Genomic DNA, 19,697 nt, shown 5'->3' on the forward strand with positions numbered 1-19,697 from the left:
CACATTGGCCAGGCTGGTCTCCTACTCCTGACCTCAAGTGATCTGCCTGCCTCGGCCTCCCAGCGTGCTCAGATTACAGGCATGAGCCACCACGCCCAGCCTGAAATTTTATTTTAAATAGAAAGACATTAACAGCATTTGGTATCCCATCTTTGTTCATATTAGGTCTCACATGCTGTACATCACCCAAAATATGTTGTGTAATTAGTTCATTTTTATTTCTGATCACATATACTCTCTAACTTTTGATGATACAAATAACAAGATTTTTTCTTCTTCAAATTAGAGAGAAAAAGAAAAAAATTATCACAGATAACAGGGCCCCAGGAAAAACACCAAAATATTAATAATGGTTACCTTCGAACTGTGAGACTGTGGGCGATTTTACTGTTTTGTATATTTTTTTGTATTTCCCAAGTGCTCTATAGTTAGCATACCTTGTTTAAGAATTGAAATAAAATTATAAAATTCATGCATCATTCTAGTAGATTTAACCTAAAATATTAATTTCAAGAGCATAATACTTAAGGAGTATGGAGGCTGTGGTGCCTGGTGCTTGTAATCCCAGCCAGCACTTTGGGAGCGTGAGGTGGGAGGATTGCTTGAGGCCAGGAGCTTGAGACTAGCCTGGGCAACATAGCAAAACCCCGTCTCTACACAATTTTACAAAATTAGCCAGGCATAGTGTTGCACACTTGTACTCCCAACTACTCAGGAGATTGAGGCGAGAGGATAGCTGGAGCCCAGGAGTTTGAGGCTGCAATGAGCTATGATCATGCCACTGAACTCTCGCCTGGGCGACAGAATGAGACCCTGTCTAAAAACAAAACAAAACAAAAACTTAAGGAGTAAACACTTTTGTGAGCAGTTCTGTGTGGTCCACATTTAATTTCAATCTCAATATAATGTTGGCTTCCCAAAGCCCCTGAATCAGAGTGCCTAAGGATCAGAGACATATCAGCAGGCTCAGTGACAGTGAGCTGAGACCAGTGTCTAGTAATTGATCTAGCAACTCTGAGCTAGAAACTTTGTGGAAAGAGAAGTGGAAGTAGAGGAAACAGAAGCAAAGAGACGCTGAGTCATAATGGCAGACCACTGTGTCAAGAGCCACAAATGTCCACTCTTAAAGAACAAGATAATGGACTGATAGAGCTGCTTCTTCTCAGAATAGCTGGGCTCAGGGAGACCTGTGTGTCCCATTCCTCGGCTTGTGACTGATGACACTATTTTATTCTGTTCCTGCTTTCATATGTTCTTACAACATAAATCATAAACTGAGGCAACCTCAAGATGTATCTGTTCCTTGCAACCTAAGAGAAGCTGCCTGGTATAAACAAATGTATAGGTTACATAATAAAGTTAAAACAAACAACAACAAAACACTGTGATAAATAGTCTAGAAGGTACATTTTGTCTGTGTTTTAAATTATTTTCTGAGGATTGGGTCCTGGACTTAAAATGGACAAGCCAAAGAGGTAAGAACTTGTCTAATCCTGCCAAAGAGTTTTTCATAAATTGCTTTGATTACTATTTGGTGGTTTGTTATTTTGGTATGATTTTTTATTTTTTATTTTTTAATGTCTTATTTTGTGAATTTTCTATTTCGGTTCTCTATGTAGAAGGCACTGTACTTTGGCCAAATCAATCTCCATTTGCAACATGTTTCTCCCTTACTTGACTCCACCATAGAGACAGTGAACTCTAAATTTTAATGTTCCACCCCCACCCCCTTATTGATACGAGAAATAAGTCTTCTGGTGCATTCCTCTCCAATTTCCATCTTCTTTCCACTTGAGCTGCCAGGAGATGCAACAGTCATTTTGAAACCAAAAAGATAAAAACTACATACTAAGAATGCATGAACCTAAAGATTTACAGAGCCTGGGACACTGGTGATATTTGGAGTCAATGTATCAGCTTTGGATTGATTCCCATGGGACTTCTTGTTACCCAAGTGAAACAGTCCTTCCTTTCATCTGTTAAGCCACTATGTTTGTTTTGATGGTTCTTGTAGCCAAATACAGTTTTGACCGCTATACCCATTTTTTTCTTATGGATGTTCATGACTTCTTTTATATTGTGGATTGTATTGTGAATATATATCATGTTTGTTGCAAATATTTTGTCAGTCTTTTTGTCCTTTAATTTAAGATATTATTCAATGTGCAAAAGGTTTTTATGTTTCTCCTATTATATATATGCATTTTTTCTGATTTATTCAATTGAAAAACTGAGAATGTAGCTGATAATTTTGAACATTATTGAAGAAGACATCAATAAAACAAAACATAGTCTAGCGATTACAAAACAGAAAAACAACAGTGAAGTTTTGTTTGGTTTGGTTTGATTAGTTTTTTTGAGACAGGGTCTTACTCTGTTGCCTAGGCTGGAGAGCAGTGGCATGAACACAGCTCACTGCAACCTTGACCTCCTGGGATCAAGCTATCCTCCCACTTCAGCCTCCCATGTAGTCGGGACTACAGGCGTAAGCCACAACACCTGGTTAATTTTTAAACTTTTTGTAGAGACGGAAATCTCATGCTGCCAAAGCTGATCTCGAAATCCTGGGCTCAAGTAATCCTCCCCGCCTCAGCCTCCCAAAGTGCTAGGGCTTCAGGCGTGAGCCACCATACCCAGACACAATGAAATATAAAAATACGTATTACATATAATATATTACAGTGAAATGCATAACAATAATAATAATGAAAATGAGTTGAACTTCTTAAACTTCGCTATTAAAAGACAGTGGTTCTCAAGCTGGTTAAATACACACCTTGCACTCACAACCATATACACACACAGTCTATGTAGGTTGTAAAACATACTCAAACCAAAATAAGCAAAAACATTGAAAGCAAAAAGATAAGCAAAGATATACCAAGAAATTAAAATAAAAAGAAAGCAGGAATTAATATCTGACAAAGTGTAACTTAAGGTAGAAAACAAAAAGTAGGGCAAAAATCTCCACTTTATTGATAAAGCTGTGCTGTAGTCTGAGTTGTGTAATTTTATTCATAAACACTAGATAAATATAGAGAGAGCAAAACACAACAGAAAGACAAGAAGAAAATTACAGAACCTAATTGTAGTGGGAAGTTTTAACACAGTTTACTCTTTGGAAGGCAAAATAAGTAATACATAAATCAGTAACATAATTCGGGGGTCCCCAATCCCCAGGCCACAGACCAGTACCTGTTCATGGTCTGTTAGGAACTGGGCCACACAGCAGGAGGTGGCGGGGGTGGTGAGTGAGCATTACCACCTGAGCTCCGCCTCCTGTCAGATCAGCAGCGGCATTAGATTCTCATAGGAGCAAACCATGTGAACTGCGCATGCAAGGGATCTAGGCTGTGAATTCCTTATGAGAATCTAATGCCTGATGATCTGAGGTAGAACAGTTTCATCCTGAAACCATCCCCTAACCCCCATCCATGGAAAAATTGCCTTTTATGAAACCTGTCCGTGGTGCCAAAAAGGTTGGGGATGGTTGATGTAACATATTTTATTTAATAAATACTTATAAAATTATGTATACTTCAAAACCACCTGCCCTCTTTTAATAAATATAATGTGCCTGAAATATTTATTATAATTTAATAGTTTGTCAAAAAATAATTTTAAGAAATCACAAATTCAACAGGCCTTAGTCTCTTAGCATAATGCAAAGGAAATTAATTTTAAAATTTAAGTTTAATAATATCCTGAAATATCTTTTGAGTGAAAGGGGAAATCCACTGTATGCATATACCACCTTTTGTTTATTCATTCGCTAGTAGATGGAAATTTTGGTTGTTTCCACTTTTGGGCTATTATGAATAATGCTGCTATGAACATTCATGTACAAGTTTTTGTGGGAACACATGTTTTCAATTCTCTTGGATATATATCCAACATTGACATTGCTAGGTCACATGTAACTCTATTTGTAATGTTTTGAGGAAGAGTCAAAGAGTTTTCCAAAGTGGCTGCATTTTTCCATTTCAATCAGCAATGTATAAGGGTTCCAATTTCTTTGCATTCTCTCCCACAATTGTTATTGGCCATCTTTTTTATTATACAGTCATCACAGTGGGTGTGAAGTAGTATCATGTGTTTTTTATTTTTTATTTTCATTTCCTTAATGACTAATGATGCCAAGCTTTTTTATGTACTTATTGATCATTTATATATATGTATCTTCTTTGAAGAAATGTTTATTCAAATACTTGGCCCATTTTTACTTGGGTTATCTTATATTATTTAGTTTTGAGGTTTTTTATATTCTGGATACAAGTCCCTTATTGGTTATATGATTTGCAAATACTTTCTCTTATACTGTGGGTTGTCTTTTCATTTTCTTGATAGTGTCTTCTGAAGCAGAAAAAATTTTCTTTTTAAGGAAATCTAATTTATTATTATTACTTTTTTGGGCCACTTTTTTATTTGGTGTTATAGCTTAGAAGACTTTGCCTAACCACTGTTCAGGAATATTTACTACAACACTCTCTCCCAAGAGTTTTATAGTTTTGAATTTTTTTTTTTTTTAACAGAGTCGTGCTCTGTCGCCCAGGCTGCTGGAGTGCAATGGTGCAATCTCGGCTCACTGCAACCTCCGCCTCCTGGGTTCAAGCAATTCTTCTGCCTCAGCCTCCCGAGTAGCTGGGACTACAGGTACGTGCCACAATGCCGCTAATTTTTGTATTTTTAGTAGAGACAGGATTTCACCACATTGGCCAGGCTGGTATCGAACTCCTGACCTCATGATTCGCCTGCCTTGGTCTCCCAAAGTGCTGGGATTACAGGTGTGAGCCACCGCGCCCAACCTAGTTTTAATTTTTATATTTATGTTTACATTTCATTTTGAGTTGACTTTTAAAATCTAAACGTAGGAGGTACAAGTGCAGTTGTGTTATATGGACATACTGCATGGTGGCAAAGTCTGGGCTTTTACTGTAACCATTGCCGGAATGATGTACATTATATCCATTAAGTCATTTCTCATCTCTTAACCTCCCTTCCTCCTCACCCTTCTGAGTCTCCAGTATCTATTATTCCACACTCTATGTCCATATATACACATTTTTTAGCTCCCACTTATAAGTGAAAACATGCAGTACTTGACTTTCTGTTTCTGAGTTACTTCACCTAAGATAGACTTCTAGTTCTGTGCATGTTGCTGCAAAAGTCATGAGTTCTTTTTTTTTTTTTTTTTTTTTTTTTTGAGACAGTCTTACTCTGTCGCCCAGGCTGGAGTGCAGTGGTGTGATCTTGGCTCACTGCAAGCTCCACCACCCAGGTTCACACCATTCTCCTGCCTCAGTCTCCCGAGTAGCTGGGACTACAGGCACCCGCCACCATGCCTGGCTATTTTTTTTTGTATTTTTAGTATAGACGGGGTTTCACCGTGTTAGCCAGGAAGGTCTCGATCTCCTGACCTCGTGATCTGCCCACCTCGGCCTCCCAAAGTGCTGGGATTACAGGCGTGAGCTACCGCACCCAGTCGAGTTCATTGTTTTTAAGGCTGAATAGTATTCCACTATTTAGTATACCACTGAATAGTATACCACATCTAGTATACTATGTGGAAGCATTTCTTCATTCAATCATCCATTGATGGACACTTAGGTGGATTTTGTGTCTTTGCTCTTGTGAATAGTGCTGTGACAAACATACAAATGAAAGGTGTCTTTTTGATAAAATGATTTCTTTTCCTTTGGGTAGATACCCAGTAGTGTGCTTGCTGGATCAAATGGTAGTTCTAATTTTAATTCTTTGAGAAATATCCATACTATTTTCCATAGAGGCTGAACTCATTTACATTCCCACCAACAGTGCCTAAGGCTTCCCTTTCCTCTGCATCCTTGCCAACATCTGTTATTTTTTTACTTTTTCATCATAGCCATTCTGACTGGTGTGAGATATTTCATTGTGATTTCAATTTGCATTTCTCTGATGATTAGTGATGAGCATTTTTTTTTCATGTGCTTGTTGGTTATTTGTATGTCTTCTTTTGAAAAACGTCTGTTCATGCCCTTTGCCCACTTTTTTTTTAAATTTCACATTCTATTTTCATGAAATTGGGTTTGGAGAAGGAAAGGAATCATGAGTATATGCAACTGTGATACTTCCCTGTCTCTGAAGTGTAATACGGATCCAAGTTCAAATTGTCATTTAAATGCAGGACCTGGTTCAGAGTCAGCAGAGGTCGCACACTGCTGCTGGGAAGTGGGGTCTGAGGAGACATGATCGTCCCAGTGCAGGCCCAGGGTCCGCTGCAGGACCTCTCCCTCAGGACAGGGATAGGGTTTGGGCCTCTCGGTGGCCTGGTGAACAGTCCTGTTAAGTCCTACAAGCTCAGCAGCATCTGGGGACACTGTTGCCAGCATTTTTTCTTCCTGTAATTGTGATAGTGTATCTCAAGCAGATCCTGGATCTGTGACTTGTGCTTGAAATTTGATATTTCACACACCAGCATGGGGCCTGGAGCTTCTCACAACCAGCTCAGGGTTGCCATGGTTATACTTGCCCCCTTGGTCCACTTTGTAATGAGGTTATTTGTGGAAGGTTTTGTTGTTGTTGTTATTGAGTTGTTTCAGTTCCTAGTAGATTCTGGATTTTAGTCCCTTGTCAGATGTGTGGTTTGCAAATATTTTTTCACATTCTGCAGCTTGTCTGTTCATTCTGTTGATTTTTTTTTTTTTTTTTTTTTTTTTCTCAGACAGAGTCTTTGTCACCCAGGCTGGAGTGCAATGGTGTGATCTTAGCTCACTGAGACCTCCACCTCCCAGGCTCAAGTGATTCTCATGTCTCAGCCTCCCAAGCTGGAATTACAGGCTCCCGCCACCATGCGAAGCTAATTTTTGCATTTTTAGTAGTAGAGATGGGGTTCTGCCACGTTGTCCAGGCTGGTCTCGAACTCCTGACCTCAAGTGATCCGCCCACCTCGGCCTCCCAAAGTGCGGGGATTATAGGTGTGAGCCACTGCCCCGGCCGATTATTTCTTTTGCTATGCAGAAGCTTTTTAGTTCAATTAAGTCACATTTGTCTATTTTTGGTTTTGTTGCTTGCATTTCTGATGTACTAGTCATGAATTCTTTGCATAAGTCAATGTTTTTTTAGTTAATTTTTGTATACGCTGTGAAGAGTCCAACTTTGCACTTTTGCAGGTGAATATCCAGTTGTCCCAGCACCATTTATTGAAAATGCTATTCTTTCCCTATTGAATTATTTGGACACTCTTGTGAAAAGTCAATTGATCAAATATGTAAGAGTCTATTTCTAGATTATCACTTCTGGTCTATATGTCTATCCTTATACTAGCAACATACTATCTTGATTACTGTTGCCCTGTAGTAAGTTTTGAAATTAGTGTGTATGAGTCCTCCAAATTTATTCCCCCTCTTCAAGATTGTTTTAGCTATTCTGGGTCTCTTGAATTTCCATATGAATTTTAAGATCAGCTTGCCAATTTCTGCAAAAAAGGCTGCTGGAATTTTTATAGAGACTATTTTGAAACTGTATATCTGTGGAATGTTGACATCTTAACAATACTAAGCCTTCCAATCCATGCGCACAAGATGTCTTCATTTATTTAGATCTTTAATTTCTTTCAATGATGTTTTGTCATTTTTCATTGTCCAAAATTTATACTACCTTTGTTAAATTTCTTCCTAGTTAGGTTTTCTACTTGGTGTTACTACAAGTGATTATTTTCTTATTTTTATTTTTAGATATTGCTAGTGTATAGAAATAAACCTTTTTTATATATTGATCTTATATCTACATCCTTGCTGAATTCATTTACTAGTTTAATAGTTTGCTTCTGTGTGTGGCAGGGGTGGGAGAGGATACCTTAGGATTTTCTGTATATAAGATTATGTCACTGTGAATAGAGATATTTTCACTTCTTTCTTTCTAATCTGGATGCCTTTTTCTCCTTTTTGTTGCTTAATTTCTCTAACTAGAACCTCCAGTACAATATTGAATAAAAGTGGCAAGAGCAGATATCCTTGTCTTGTTCCTGATCTTAAGGATAACTATTTCAATGTTTCACCAGTAAATATGTTGTTAGCTATGAGTTTTTTGTAGATGCCCTTTACTAAATTATAGATGTCCCCATCTTTTCTTAGTCTATGGAGTATTTTTAATCATGAGAGGGTGCTGAATTTGGTCCAATGCTTTTTTGACATCTGTTAAGAGGATCATATGTTTTTTGGTACTTACTGTATCAATGTGATATATTGTATCTATTGATGTTCATATGTTGAACCAACCTTGCATGGCTCAGGTAAATATCACTTGGTCATAAAGTATAATCCTTTTTATATGTTGCTAGATTCAGTTTGCTGTCATTTTGTTGAAAACATTTACATGTGTATACATAAGGAATATTGGTCTGTAGTTTTTTTTTAAGTTTTTCTCTGGTTTTGATATGAAGGTAATGCTGGCTTCACAGAATAATTAAGAAGCACTTCTTTCTCTTCTACTTTTTGGAAGAGTTTGATTGCTTTGCTGCATTCCATAAATTTTGGCATGTTGCATTTTTGTGTTCATTCATCTCAAAGTATTTTCTAGTTTTCCTTGAGATTCATTTGACTCACTCATGATTTAGGAGTATGTTGTTTAATTTCCACATATCTGTGAATTTTCCAAATTTCCTTCTGTTATCGATTTCTAATTTTATTATATTGTGGCCAGAGACTATACTTCAAAGGATGTTAAGCCTTTTAAATGTATTTTGGCTTGTTTTATGGCCTAGTGTATGTTTTGTGCTAGAGAATGATCCAGATGTGCTTGAGAAGGATGTGTATTGTGTTGTTGAGTAAAGTGTTCTACAGGTGTCAGTTAGGTCCAGTTTTCACAAACTATACAACACTACACAAATAGTATTACTCAAGTTTTCTATTCCCTTGTTAATCTTCTATCTGGTTGTGCTACCCATTATTGAAATTGGCGCATTAAAATCTCTGACTACAGTTATTCAATTTTCTGTATCTTTTCTCAATTTGACTGTTTTTGCTTTATATACTTTGGATATCTGCTGTGAGTTGGATATCTGCATTTTCTGTTTGCTGAATCATTTGGAATTAAGTTTCAGACATAGTGACACTTTACCTCCAAGTATTTTAGCATGCATGTCCTAAGAACAAGGGCTTATCCATCAAAACTACAGTACTATTACCACACCTAAGAAACATAAACAATAATCTACAAAAGTGGGATAACTACTTCATATTCAAATATCCCCAAAGTTGCTTTTATAGGTGTAATTACTTTTTTATTTACCCAACTGAGGGTTCAGTGAAGGTTGGTTTTATAATTTTTTTTTTTTTTTTTAGTGTTTCCTGATAAACACTTTCCACCAAAAAAAAGAAAAAAAAAAAAAGCTTATGTTCTTCATCTGATTCAGCAAATGCTGTCTCAAACCAATAAACCAACATTATAGAGATGGGTTAAGGATTAAATAATAAATAACACATTTACAAATACTGGAAGAACTATAGATGAATATGTATATAAAACCATATATCCTTTCTGGGGAAGGGTTTTCTGATATGGCAACTAAGAAAAATATGGAAATATTTGTCTATTATACAATTGTATACTATTAAAGTAAAAATATCTGTGGGGCTAAAAAGGCCATGAATAATGATAAGAGACAAATGGCCACCCTGGATCAATATTAATCATGGCCAGGGAAACAGAGTCACATAATACAACCTCGAACTATGGCGACCAGATTGCCTGTATGAAAGGGGTAAGGGCCCAGAAAAGAGAGAATCTGAAGACCAGCACCTGTCCCAAGAACAATCTACTGCAAACTCCACAGTAATTGTAAAGAGTGAACATTTGTTTCAGATTCTGGCAATATCTTGAGTATCATTCTTAATATTAATATTGATGCAAGTTTTCATATTTTCTCTTCATTAGGGTATATATTGCAAGAAATTGAGAAAATACACTTTTGGCATCTGGCTATAACTCATTTTTTGAAAAACAGGCATCATTTATTTTTTTTTAATTGAGATAGGGTCTCATTCTGTCACCCAGGCTGGAGTGCAGTCACAGCTCACTGCAGCCTTGATCTCCTGGGTTCAAGCTATCCTCCTGCCTCAGCCTCCAGAGTAGCTGAGACTACAGGGGCACATCACCATGCCAGGCTAATTTATTTTTTATTTTTTTATTAGAGATGACATTTTGCTGTGTTTCGCAAGCTAGTCTCAAACTCCTGGGCTCAGGTGACCCTCCTGCTTTGGCTTCCCAAAGTGCTGGGATTACAGGTGTGAGCCACTGTGCCTGGCCTATTATTTATTTTACATAAGCACATATAATCCAAAACATTATTGCTATTATTATTTTGAACAAACGATTATCCGTTAGATCAATTAAGTCTAAGAAAAATAAAAGATTTTATTTTGCCTTAATTTACTCATTCTCTGGTGCATTTCCTTTCTTTGTGTAGATCCAGGTTTCTGACCTCGATTATTCTCTTTCTTGCTAAAGAACTTCTTTTAACGTTTCTTTCAAGGCAGGCCTACCAGCAACAATTTTCCTCATTTTTTTGTTTGTATGAGAAAGCCTTTATTTCTCCTTCATTTTTGAAGGATAATTTTACAGGGCATAGAATTTTAAGTTGGTAGGTTTTTCTTCCTCTCACCATGTTTAGTATTTGATTCCACTGTCTTCTTATTTACCTGGTTTCCATGGAGAAGTCAGCTGTAATTTTTAACTTTCCTCCTCTATAGGTAAGGTGTTTCTTTCCTCTGTCTTCTTTCAGGATTTTTTCTTTATCTTCAGTTTTCTGAAGCTTGAAAATGATATACCCCAAGTGTCTTTTTTTTTTTTTTTTTTTTTTTTGGCTTTTTTCCTGCTTTATGTTCTCTGAGCTTCCTGGGTCTGCAGTTTGGTGTCTGACAAGTGTTTGGGAAAATTCTCAGTCATTATTGCTTCAAATGTTTCTTCTGTTATTTTCTCTCTTATCCTGATATGTTACACATTTTGTAGTTATCCCACAGTTATTAGATATTCTATTCTGGGTTCTTTTCAAGGTTTTTTCTTTTTGGTTTTCAGTCTTGGAAGTTTCTACTGACATATCTTCAAGTTCTAAGAGTCTTTCTTCAGCCATGTGCAGTCTCTGATGAGCCTATTGAAGGCATTCTTCATTTCAGTTACAGTGTTTTTGAGCTCTAGTATTTTTTAAATTCTTTCTTAGAATTTCCATCTCTGTGCTTATATGATCCATCTGTTATTTTAATCAAAATTATACATGCACAGAGGTGCCTGGTGACACCAATTCTTTTGCCATAATCTCTCTTTCACACTGTGTAACCTGGTCCTGAATTAGAGATTTCTCTCTCTTTCACAAGCACAATGTCAGATTCTACAGTTTTCAAGAAACTTCAGAATGTCTTTGTGAGAACAGTGAGAATTTGTTCTCATTCTAGCCAAGAAAGAAATGATACTAAATATCACCACTAAAACTGAATACAGAGCACCAAGCAATTTAGAGAATTTGATTAATTTTATACATTAAAATGTGCTGCTCTATTAGTTCTTCCTTACCACTCTTTTCACGAATTATACTGGAATCCTATATTCTATTATTGGCCATGTGGATAAAATTATAAATTATAATAAAAAGAATCCTTGATGAAGGGTCACGCGCAATTTTATTTCTGTATCTACTTGTAAATGTATTCATATTATAGAGTTGCAGAAATTTGAAGTAATTTTAAATTACTCTTATGGACAAAACCCTAAGCCTCTACTACTTTGCCATGATGGAAAAGACCACAGAGCACTTTGAAAAACATACTTTTCTCCCCATTACTTGAGCCAAATGTGAACTGGGCAAACATCCTCTACCTGCCAGCTTCTCTCCACCTATAAGGTCCCTGTCTTCTTCTCATGCCACCCTTTCTACTTAGGTGTGAACGTCAACAGCCTGGAGTCATGACTTCTGGGAGCAGGTCTGCTTTTGATCAACTCTACCTCTCACAAGATTTTATGTGCTTGGTTCTCTTCAACTATACAAATAATACATCAACTAACAACTGTTCCAGCCATAAAGATGAAATCCTCTTCATTCTTACATTCTCTTTTTTTTTTTTTAATTTTTTGAGACGGTGTCTCGCTCTGTGCAGTGGCCGGATCTCAGCTCACTGCAAGCTCCGCCTCCCGGGTTCCCGCCATTCTCCTGCCTCAGCCTCCCAAGTAGCTAGAACTACAGGCGCCCGCCACCTCGCCGGGCTAGTTTTTTTTGGTTTTTTTGTTTTTTTTTTTTTTTTTGTATTTTTTTAGTAGAGACGGGGTTTCACCGTGCTAGCCAGGATGGTCTCAATCTCCTGACCTCGTGATCCGCCCGTCTCGGCCTCCCAAAGTGCTGGGGTTACAGGCTTGAGCCACCACGCCCGGCCGATTTCTTACATTCTCTTATAATCTACAAAGTATTGAAATGCTTACTGATGCTCTACTGCTACTGGAATAGCTAGATAGATCTTTTGTTCCATCATTAGTTGATTCCCTTCCATTCTGGGCCTGTTTTCATGAAGTTTTCCTTATATAATATGAGGAAACTGTCAAGCATGATTTCTCAATCTCATTATCAGCACTCTTGCCATCTGGAGCTGTAAAATTCTTTGTTATGTAGGGGCCACCCTGTGCATCACAGCATCTCTGATCTCTACCCACTAGATGCCAGTACCACTCCCCCAACTTCTAGTGTGACAACCAAAGATGTCTCCAGACATTGCCAAATGTCCCCAGGGAGTGGGGGGTAAAATTACCCCCAAACTCCAAATAAAAACCACTCTTGTAAAGAAAAGTTAAATGTTATAATGTATATAAAGGGGACTTATAAACTATGCAGCTCAGGATTTATTATATTTTTAACGTGTTTTTGCCAAAGTGTTGTAGAAGAATATGAGATGAAATACAGGCAAAGAGTGAAGGGTGGTCCTTAGAGTGTATTCCTGTTTACTGTCTGTATGGAAGTTGCCTTATGAGAAAAGGCAGAGAATCTCTAAGGATGTCTCAAAAAGAGGTTTCTGTAGCTAGTCATGTAACAATTAAGTTGGCCATGACACCCACATCATGAGTACCTTACAGCTCATTCTTGGGCAAGGGACTAGCCCCTTGGCTGCTTGCTGTAACAGGTGCTGAGCCTTTAACCCTAGGTTCCCCACACGTGGCACAACTCACTGCATGAGTAGTTGCCCATTACCACCCGATGGGACTTCGGGACAGGAGAACCAGAATTACCATGCTGATGTTCCCACTGTGTGCTGTGCTGTCTTGTTGTGATCCATGGAGTCTGTCTATTTTCATACCTCCAAAGTGGTGGCAAGTCAACCTGGTTGCTGGCTTAGTCATCTCCTTGGCCTTCTTGTTACTCTTCACCATTCTCTATGCGGGAGGAGTTTCCCCTGATACTTGGTTAAGTTACTTAACTTCTCTTTGACTTTGTTTCTCCATTTTAAAATGGGGATAATAATGATAGTACTTAAATTCTTAGTGTTGTGAGGATCATTCAAGCTAATATAACAGCCTGACAGGTAATTATGTCCAAACTAATGCCATGTTGCTTAGTTTTATTTTCTCCTGTATGTCCCTGTGTTAGTCTGTTCTCACACATTACTATAAAGAAATACCTGAGACAGGGCAACTTATAAAAAAAAGAAGTTTAATTGGCTCATGGTTTTGCAGACTGTACAGGAAGCATAGCAGCTTCTGCTTCTGGGGAGGCCTCAGGAAGCTTCCAGTCATGGTGGAAGGGAAAAGGGAGTAGGAGTCTCACATGGCGGAAGCAGGAGCAAAAGAGAGCGAGACAGGAGGTGCTGCACACTTTAAATGATCCGATCTCATGAGAACTCACTCACTCACTATTGTGAGGGCAGTACTAAGAGGGATGGTGCTAAACCATTCATGAGAAATCCACCTCCATGATCCTATCACTTCCCACCAGGCCCACTTCCAACATTAGGGATTACAATTCAATGGGAGATTTGGGCGGAGACAAACATCCAAACTATATCAGCTCCTAACTACTTAGGTTGCCTACTAAATTCCAAATCCTACCTTTCTTTCACAGTGAAATTTACTTTTCTTTGTCATAGAAAACATTTCCATTTCACAGTGCACATCATCTCACCATCTTTCTTGCCTTCTCTCTCCCTCAATATCCTCTACTCATTAACCTCCATCCTCCTTTGCAGGACAAATTCCTCCCTTTGTCTTTAGTGCAGTTGTTCGGAGACCAAATTTGTTGTAACATGCCCCTAGTATTTCAGTTTTTACTTCAAGGTGATTAAAAGATTTTCATCTAGTCAAGTCCCTCCTACCAGTGAAATTCTTGTTAATAAAAGTTTCTTTATCATCTCACATAATTCATTGTTCAGTGAATATTTTTGTTCCTATAGTGGGTTAATATTTTGATATTCAACTATGTGGTTTTTCTTATTTCCTCTTACTTGTCCTTTCTTTCCCCACCATTCAAGGAGCATTAGGGTTTTAGAAATACAGATACAAAGATGATACAGAAAGAACAATTAAATCTTTAACTTGAAGTTCTTGAGAATAATTCTGTAAAGTCCATAGCAGAGGAAAAGGTCTTAAAAGTCATTGCTTTCAATAATTAGAGCCAGGGACTTAGAGAAACATGTTATTTAAATCCCCAAAGTCGGACTTTAAATATCCAAAGCCAATTCCCAGAGGGCCAAGTACATAATATTTATACTACAACCACGAAAGAAATGTGTGATGTCCTAAAAGCCATGTCCTGCTCAGAAGAAGATCAAAGCTTGACCAGCAGGCAGGAAGGTGGGGATTAATGAAGGATGTGCTAAGGGTTCCATCGCTAGTGGGGCCCAGTGTTATCACTTCCTCCCCCAAGGCCAACCCTTTGCAGAGAGGCATAATAAGCTCAGATGCATGCATGTGAGGTATTCTAGAGCAAAAAGAACTATTGCCTGCCTTTCCTGACAACCCGAGCAACTGTAACCCTCACAGAGGACCCCTGAGTCCACCTGGGCAGTCAAACAGTGATGATGAGGGCTGAGACTGTTAACACCAGTTCTTTGGTATGTGGTATTGGAAGGAGGTGGAGCAATGACTAATTTTTTGTTTGTATGCTCCAAGACTGTTTTGCTTGAAAAAGGGGCATGATCTAGTCATGTAATATTTTTTAAACAATAAAATAAAAATTTGAAAAGAAAAAAATGGATATAAGGAGGAAAAAAAATCCCCTAAGCTTAGCAGTAAGTTTCAAATGATACTCTCTGAAACTTTTACTGAAAAATGAACATTGGCTAAGTGCAGGGCTCACATCTGTAATTCCAACACTTTGGGAGGCTGAGGTAGGAGGATTGCTTGAGACCAGGAGTTTGGGACCAGCCTGGGCAACATAGAAAGACCCTTGTCTCTACAAAAAATTAAAAATTAGGTAAGCATGGTGGTGCACATCTGTAGTCCCAGCTACTCAGGAGGCTGAGTAGGATGACTTGAGCCAGGAAGTTGAGGTTGCAGTGAGCCATGATTGAACCACTGCACTCCAGACTCGGCGACAGAGCGAGACCCTGTCTCTAAAAAATAAACAAATAAAAATGAATTTCATTTTGAACAATCAGACTTTCACTTCTCTCTTGTCTATCATCTCTTAACTCTGCACTTCTGATTCAAGTGAGGAAATTGAGTAAAATGAGAAGAAAAGGGGGGCTTCTTAAAATAAGCCACACTTTGGGATAAACTCAAGAATTAAGATTTGATCCTGCTAGGTTTTGAGTCTTAATTTTCAAGGATCACTTTCAGTTGCGGTTGTGGGAGTTGATCCCCTTTTCTCAACTAATGCCTGTTAACCTGCAAATTTCTCTATTCTTTCATTCTGTTCTGTCCCCACCGTGAACCCATGCCCCACATCTCTTCCCATTCCGCATACCATCCACGTTCACATGCCCAGATCTTCTTGTCTTCTTGTCTTTACCCTAATTTCTTTTTCTTTCTTTCTTTTTTTTTTTTTAGAAAGAGTCTCACTCTGTTGCCCAGACTGGAGTGTGCAGTGGCTGATCTCAGCTCACTGCAACCTCCACCTCCCAGGTTCAAGCGATTCTCCCACCTCAGCCTCCTGAGTAGCTGGGACTACAGGCGCATGCTACCACACCCGGCTACTTTTTGTATTTTTAGTAGAAACTGAGTTTCACCATGTTGGCCAGGCTGGTCTGAAACTCCTGACCTCAAGTAATCTGCCTGCCTCTGGCTCCAAAAGTGCTGGGATTACAGGCGTGAGCCACCGCGCCCAGCTTTTCCCCTAATTTCTTATTATCCCCTACCTCTAGGCTTCCCCATTCCCCTTTCTCAGGATCTTCTTTTATCCTCAAGACCACACGAGACATAACTTCATTGTGAGAAGCATTAATCTACTGGATGGAGCACATGTGGGGAGTATCTGGGGTCTATACCAATTTCCACACTAACCTTTTTCATGAAAATCACTTCATCCTTTAAAAAATGGGATAAAGGAAAAAAACAAGGCTAATCACCCTGGGCTACATCCAAGAGCAGTGTAGGTATGGAAGGTTCCAGGCTGTGTGAAAGGCGGATCATAACTGTTACTAATTCTAGCTAGGAAAGAGAGGAAAGGAGAACACAAATTAGAGCCTGGGAATGGAAAGAGAGCTGAGGAGTTGATGGCATGCTTTGTCAAGCTAAAGGAAGAAAGAAAATGAATCAAGAAATAGAAGGTCACAGAAGAAATTCAGCAATTAATTTGTTTAATACTGTGCCATTCCACCCTTCTTTCTCTTGGTTCAGTGCACAATCCCTGAGCTCAGGATATGCCCTTGAAGTTTCAGAGCCAGGAAGGATAAGCTGGGGTTTCTGAAGAGGAGAGTTTTGGGGGAGGGGGCATACTAGATATGAAGAAATATGTGTGCCTACTTTAGTACATTTTCCATTACATGATTTGAGTGAGGGTAAAAAGCATAAAATGAAGCATTACATTTTTAAAATGTGTATTCAATGTTCCAAGAGTTATTCTTATCAACTTAAATCCAGAATAATTTTTCATGTGATGACAAGCAATGGGACATGGTGGTGTCTATGATTTTGTGTCCGAGCAAGTAATATACACTTAACTAATCTTTTCTGGATAAAACATTAGCAATTCTTGGGAAGTCAAGGCTTGCAGAAGAGCAGAATGAGGCGTGACACTGAGTAAGTGCTGAACTTGGTGTCATTGAGCTCCTTTTTAGGGATTAAACCATCCCAGAATGCATTTGACTCACTTCATGAACTAATGCTGCAAAGTAAATGACCTACTTCATACTTAATCCCCAATGCCCCAACTTTGTGCAGCATTTTGAAGAAGCCCAGAGTACCTGATCCTAGACCACCCATGAGGAAGTAGTAAACCCCCCACACCCACAACACTGCCCCCACATGCAGAAGTGAGAACAGGTTCAAAATTGGGTGGAAGTGCTTGCTGCGAGGATTTTGGCTTCTGCCTGCCCATGTTAAGCAACTTGGGCACACACCTCCAGTGCCTTGCCAAGAAACTCCAACTCCCACGAGAACGGGAAGAAGGCCAAAGAAGGCCAAAACTTTCTCCAAACAGAAGCTCAGTAACAAAACTGTGGGAGAGAGAGAAGTAAGGCAATTGCCCTAGGCTTACTGGGCAGGTGAGTCAGCACCCGGCGAGAGAGGAGCCTGTAGTTCTGGAGAAGTTAGGGCTGGTGCCACCATGGAATTAGGTGGAGAGGAAGAGAGACTGTGTACTCATCAAGAAAAATGGATAGTTTAGCATGCAGACATGGAAATGCCCTCTCCACCTTCCTTTCTTTCCTAAGAAATTCTGGGTTCTAGGCCAGGTGCAGTGGCTCACACCTGTAATCTCAGCACTCTGTGAGGCCGAGGCCTGTGGAACACTTGAGGTCAGGAGTTCAAGACCCGCCTGGGCAACATGGCAAGACCCCGTCTCTACAAAAAGTTAAAAACTTAGCCAGTCGAGGTAGTACACATCTGTAGCCCCAGCTTCTAGGAAGACTGAGGCAGGAAGATCAGTGGAACCCAGGAGTTTTAGGCTGCAGTGAGCTATGACCATGCTATTGTACTCCAGCCTGGGCAGCAGAGTGATACCGTCTCGAAAAAAAAACAAAATAAGATAAAATAAAGAAATTCTATCCACACCTGTAGTTAAACTCATTGAGAAGGAAAATACCCAGCGTTGCACCAAAGTCTAAGAAATCACCACTGAGGAACTTATCCCTGTTACCAAAAACCACACAGACCCCTAAAAACTACGGCTATAAGATTTTAAGAAAGAAAAGAAAAAGAAAACGCCCAGCAGGTGGCAGTACCAGACAACCGAAGTAAAACAAGGCTGCAAGGCAACACTGAAGTTCATCTTGTAGACTTTGCGCCCTAACTTTCCTTGGTGGGATTTAATTTAGCTACCAGTGAATATCTCCTAAGAAGGAATTTGTATCCCAGCACCTACTACAGTGCCTGGCACATGCTGGGTATATGTGTTGACTGAATGCAGGCAGGCAGGCAGGCAGGCAGGCAGGCAGGAAGGAAGGAAGGAAGGAAGGAATTTTGACAACTCACCTAAACCAGAAAAATGTCATCATTTGAAATGACCACATTCTCTTCTTATCCCATCATTACTATTGTCATTTTAATTAGCTGTAGTAATATTAATAAAGCATCCTACTAGATTAATTTTCTCTACTAACCCTTTTGACAACCTACATCCTTATTCTCTACTGAATTAAATTTTTCTCATCGCTTTTGGAGACTTTCATTAAATCTCAGGGTTTAAAAAAAACTTGAGATTAGAAACACCACAGCTAAAATTCCAGGTTTAAAAGAAATTATTTGTGTTTGAATATTGGTGTTTATAAGGAAGGCATTTATGAGTAGACTATTGTTCTTTGATTAGTTGTATTTTTTTAACCAATCACTTATTTGCAGACTGTGCTTAAGTTTTACTATTATTTAAAAAAAAAAAAAAAAAAAACTTTTTATTTCATTGACCATCTCTGAAATATGCTATTGTGCAGTGGCTCATGCCTTTAGAATCCTACTTAATAATAATTTAAGGTAGTAAAAGTTAAAAGAAAGACTAAATAAACGAATAGATGATAAGAAATCACTCTGCCCAGGCACTGTGCTATACTGGGTCAGAGTGATGACCTTCTATCACCTTTGAGATAGAGGAAGAAAATCCTCACCCTTTGCTTCACCAGATACAGAAAATGGCTACATTGGACACCCGAATAAGAACTTCCAAATCTACCTATTAGAAGGAAGGGTAGCCAAACTTTCCCTAAAAGGCAGATGGCTCATGCCTGCAATCCCAGCACTTTGGGAGGTTGAGGCAGAAGAATAGCTGGAGGCCAGAATTCATGACCAGCCTGGGCAACACAGCCAAACCCCCCTCTCTAAAAGAAATTGTTTTTTAATTAGCCAGGCATGGTGATGAGCGCCTGTTGTCTTAGCTAGCTACTTGGGAGGCTGCAGTGAGAGGCTTGTGTGAGCACAGAAGTTCAAGGTTGTAGTGAGCTATAACTGCATCACTGTACTCCAGCCTAGGCAGCAGCCAGATCTTGTCTCAAAAAAAAAAAAAAAAAGCTAATGGTAAACCTTTTGCTAATAAGAATAATGGCAGTTGATGACACTCAGTTGGGGCATGCAGTTGAGTTTTTTGAGGGCAGGTATGTTGT

This window comes from Theropithecus gelada, chromosome 11 (genome assembly GCF_003255815.1).
Source record: "Theropithecus gelada isolate Dixy chromosome 11, Tgel_1.0, whole genome shotgun sequence".
Lineage (NCBI taxonomy): Eukaryota > Metazoa > Chordata > Mammalia > Primates > Cercopithecidae > Theropithecus > Theropithecus gelada.